This window comes from Ursus maritimus, unplaced genomic scaffold (genome assembly GCF_017311325.1).
Source record: "Ursus maritimus isolate PB19 unplaced genomic scaffold, ASM1731132v1 scaffold_6, whole genome shotgun sequence".
Taxonomy (NCBI): Eukaryota; Metazoa; Chordata; class Mammalia; order Carnivora; family Ursidae; genus Ursus; species Ursus maritimus.
This window is the reverse complement of record NW_024426774.1, coordinates 83,504,352-83,509,451: the sequence shown is the minus strand read 5'-3', so window position 1 is coordinate 83,509,451 and position 5,100 is coordinate 83,504,352. Positions and strand designations below refer to the sequence as shown.

The 5,100-nt window shown below is 37.3% G+C and overlaps 1 pseudogene; it reads left to right on the top strand.

Moving 5' to 3' along the window:
* Positions 1–712: 712 nt before the first annotated feature.
* Positions 713–5,100, top strand: part of LOC121101074 — a 10,794-nt pseudogene continuing 6,406 nt past the window's right edge.

The window sequence follows — 5,100 nt, the reverse complement described above, 5'->3', positions numbered from 1 at the left end:
AAAGTTACTCTCCCTTCTCCTCCCTCTTTCCATACTATACTTTTTAGAAGGAAGTTACTATGTACAGCCTACATTTAAAGGGTGGAGACTTACACTCCAATGCCTTGAGGGGGAAATATTTACATCAATTTCTGGGAATTCTTCTGTATGGAATAATAGAATTGTCTATTATTCCCAATTTATTCATTTATTGTTTAATCATTTATTTATATTGTCTCATGGATATTTATTTTATGCTCTGGGGTTATGATCCAAAACCAAATTATTTATTTTGTTGCTTAAATTGTTCCAGCTTTGGAATTAGGATCTTTTACAATTGGCTACTGTGTCCTTTTGACATACTGCCATTGTTTTGTGTGTGTGTGTGTGTATGTTTTGACATTTCTTTACTTTTTAGCACTGCAAGATGGTCCAAGCTCATTTTATATATTCCCTGACCCAGTTGTAGAATGAGCCATTTTACCAGGGAATTCTAGGTCCTTTTATGGAAAATGGTATTACAAAGCAAGATATGGTCTCTGGATGTGCTCCTTGTTTCTGAAACATCATTGTTTCTACTTCTCTCAGATAAGAGTTTGGAAATATGTATGAATACTAACCATGTTACCCCCACATCTATAAATATTCTACATATATTCATCTCTACCTATCTATCCATCTATCATCTATCTACCATCCATCTATCATTTACCTATATCCATCTAATGAAAGGATGCAGGTATGTATGTATGTATCTATCATCTACCTATATCTATCTATATCTATATAATACACGAGTTCATGCTGTTGTCTCCAAATCAAATCCAGAACCACTTGGATTATTCTAGCCATTGTTATCTCTTTTCTGTAACTCCCCACTTGAACAATGATAAACCAGATTTCCATCATCTTCCATCTACTTACTTAATTCCAGCATACTTGTGCCATGGTTTCAGAATCTCAACGTCACATTTTATTGATAAAACAAAATCATGTTAACCAAGGCCATTCTTGAACTCTGTATATTTTTCTATAATAAAATAAAGGACTCTGTACTAAGGACTCACAAGAAATATTTTATGCATTTAAGGAAGTTAAAATCCAGTTAAGATGACTAATTGAGAGTGAACCTTAGTTTTTGTCTCTAATTCATGGGAATTATTATTAGTGTTTGTTACTTAAAAGTGGAGAGGCAATTAGAGAAAAAGAGATAAGCCAATTCCTCATCCACCACTCCAGGGCCACAAAGAAATAATGCTCCCAGTTTACTGTTGGGAGAAATGTAATATTACAATGAAGAGGCCCAGCTTTAATCCACCAGACATAAAGAAGACCTATCCTTTAACTATGAAAGAGTTTTTGTTCCCAGCATCTTGATTTAATCTGGGATACATACACTATATTTTGGGGACACTTATGCTTTGAATTACAGAATCCTAGATTTTTTGAGGACAAATATTTTAAAACCTGGAAATTACAGGTATACCTCAAGTTTCTTTACTTATTTTTTCCTGATGATTGGTATTGATTTAATTTTTGCATTTTAAAGATTAAAAACTCTATAAACATCAACACCTCACTTAATTCAATTTCACAGAAAGTCTGCGAATGTGAATCTAATGGGCCATTTGGTGAGTCTTCTCTAGTTCCTAACAGTAAGAGACATTAATCATTCCTTAGTCAACAGAATCAACTGTATTGTGCACTGTGTTCTTCATACTGTAATTGATGATTGGAATTGTTTGCTCTGCTCATGTTGAATGTAAATACCTTCTGTTAGTAAATTTTTTTTATCATTAAGCATTGTTGCTCAGTAAGGAAGAAAATGAAAATGAACATTATCTTCGCCACTAGTCAACCAATGATTCAAAAACTCAATAGATGTGGAAGTTGAGAAGATGTTTGATATAAAAATTAGTAGGAATTACTGCTGAAATCATTTATGTTACTGACTCCTTTAAGGAAACAAATAGAAGATTTTTAAATTTCATTAAGGATAGATATTCTACGTATATTTCCAATGCAAAATAGTTTTAGAGATGTCCTAGGTTATTAAAAGGAAATTTATTCTGCATACAAAGACTTAAACCCAAACAATAATAAAGCAATTTGACCTATAATTTCCATTTTAGATAATTTTATGTTTCTATTCAGATTAAATTTTATTAGCTGCAATAAGTCTGTAATTAATTCCTTTTAGATGATTATACAAGCAGATCCAATTATATATTTCTGTTAATTTTAGTTATAGATGATTTAGACACATGTGTGCTCTCTTGCTGAACATGGTAAAATAATCCATTTATTCTTTCAATAAATATATATTGATCACCTACCATGTGCCAGGCTTATGTGCATAATAGCTTTTTAATTTTTTTTTTGCATTTGCCATAAAAGTTGAATAACAAAAGTAAAACTTTATTTAAAGATGCCTATAATTATGCAACCGTGATCCTGTGGTAATAAGTATTTCTTCAAACTGTGCTGGTATTGTGAATAAGTAAAACAAAACACATGTTATCATTTGTCTTTTTTCTTTGCTGAACCAGAGTGGCACAGACTATAGAATGTCACATTAGCAACTCATTCCTACTGATTGGCCTATACTTGTAACTGCACTCTTATTTTTTAGTCGTGTGGAGGGTCCTCTGGGAGCAGAAGGCACAAGAGAGTTGGCAGTGCACAATGGCTTGTGGCACTTGGTTACACACGTGGCTGAGCAGGGGAGAGGGGGTGAAAAGGATGGGCCTTAGGGCCCTGGAGCAGGGGCTGTGTTGTTGGTGACATCCCTGAATATTGCCACCACCGCATTCACCTGGCCTGCCCATGAGCACCCCAGCCTGGGCCCTAGGCACTCAATAGGAGGTTCATCTGCTCCTTCCCTGACTGCAGTGACAATCACAGGCTTGGAAGCTAGATGCGCACCTGCGCAAGCAAGTGGGGAGACACCCTTTGTGTATGACCGCAAAGGATGTGGCAAAAGAACTTTGTCAGGAGCTGCCATCTGAGCCACCGTGTCCTGATTCACACCGAGGGGAAGCCATTGGTACAGCTAGTGGCTGTGACCACAAATTCAACACAAAATCAAACCCGAGCAAGCATTTTGAACGCAGATATGAAAATCAGCAAGAATGACATGTATGCACTTTTGAAGGTTGTAAGAAGGCCTTTAAGAAACACCAGCAGCTGAGAATCCACCAGTGCCAACATTCCAGTGCCAGTGCCACACACAAGTGTGCCCCTGAAGGGTACGGGAAATGCTTCACCTCACTCAGCAGGCTTAAACTACACGGGAAGATCCACAGGGCTGAATGTGTCAAACAGAATGTTCCTTTGTGGCAAAAACGTGGACAGAGCTTTTAAAACATGTATGAGAAACTCAAAAAGAAGACATAAAATGCCAAGTATGCCAGAAAACATTTAAATGCAAAGATACCTGGACCCACAACTCTATGGTCAATTATCTTCGACAAAGCAGGAAAGAATATCTAATGGAAATAAGACAGTGTCTTCAACAGATGGTGCTGGGAAAACTGGACAGCCACATGCAGAACAATGAAACCGGACCACTTCCTTACACCATACACAAAGATAAACTCAAAATGGTTGAAAGACCTAAATGTGAGACAGGAATCCATCAAAATCCTAGAGGAAAACACAGGCAGCAACCTCTTTGACCTCGGCCACACAACTGCTTATTAGATACGTCTCCAAAGGCAAAGGAAACAAAAGCAAAAATGAACTATTGGGACTTCATCAAGATAAAAATCTTCTATACAGCAGAGGAAACAATCAACAAAACTAAAAGGCAACCTACAGAAAGGGAGAAGATATTTGCAAATGACATATCTGATAAAGGGTTAGTATCCAAAACCTATTAAGAACTTATGAAACTCATCACTCAAAAAACAAATAATGCAGTTAAGAAATGGGCAGAAAACATGAACAGACATTGTTCTAAAGAAGACATCTGGATGGCTAACAGACACGTGAAAAGATGCTCAACATCACTCAGCATCAGGGACATGCAAATCAAAGCCTCAATGAGATACCACATCACACTTGTCACAATGGCTAAAATTAACAAGTCATGAAACAACAGATGTTGGCGAGGATGTGGAAAAAAGGGGAACACTCTTACACTGTTGGTGGCAACGTAAACTGGTGCAGCCAGTCTGGAAAACAGTGTGGTGATTCCTCAAAAAGTTAAAAATAGAAATACCCTAGGACTCAGCAATTGCACTACTAGATATTTAACCAAAAGATACAAAAATATTGATTTGAAGGGGCACATACTGTCTCATGTTTATAGCATTATCAACAGTAGACAAATTATCAACGATAGCCAAATGTGTCTATCAAGTGATAAATGGATAAAGATGTGCCGTGTGTGTGTGTGTGTGTGTGTGTGTGTGTGCAATATTACTCAGCCATCAAAAAGAATAAAATCTTGCCATTTGCAACAACATGTATGGAGATAGAGTGTATTATGCTAAACAAAAAAAGTCAGTCAGAGACAAATACCATATGATTTTACTCATATGTGGAATTTAAGTAACAAAACAGATGAACATAGAAGAAGGAAGAAAGAGAGAGAGGCAAATCATAAGACACTCTTAACAACAGAGAACAAACTGAGGGTTGATGGAGGGGAAGTGGGTGGGTGGATGGGCTAGAAGGGTGATGGGGATTAAGGAGGACACTTGTGATGAGCACTGGGTGTTATATGGAAGTGATGAATCACTGGAATTCTACTCCTGAAACCAATATTACACTATATGTTAACTAACTAGAATTTAAATGAAAATCTGAAAAAAAAAAAAGAAAGAAACACAAAGATTATCTTAAGCAATGTATGAAGACTCACACCCTAGAAAGGGATGTGTGGGTTGAGGAGTTAAGATGGCGGAGGAGTAGGGGACCCCTTTTTCAGCCGGTCCCCTGAGTCGAGCTGGATAGGTACCAGACCAGCCTAAATAACCACGGAATCAGCCTGAGACGCAGGATGATGCATCTGGATCTCTACAAATGAACATCTCCAGCGCTGACTATTGAGGTACAAAGAGGGGAGCTGTAAACCGTGCACAGATATCGGAAGATAAACGGAAGGGGGAGGGAGCC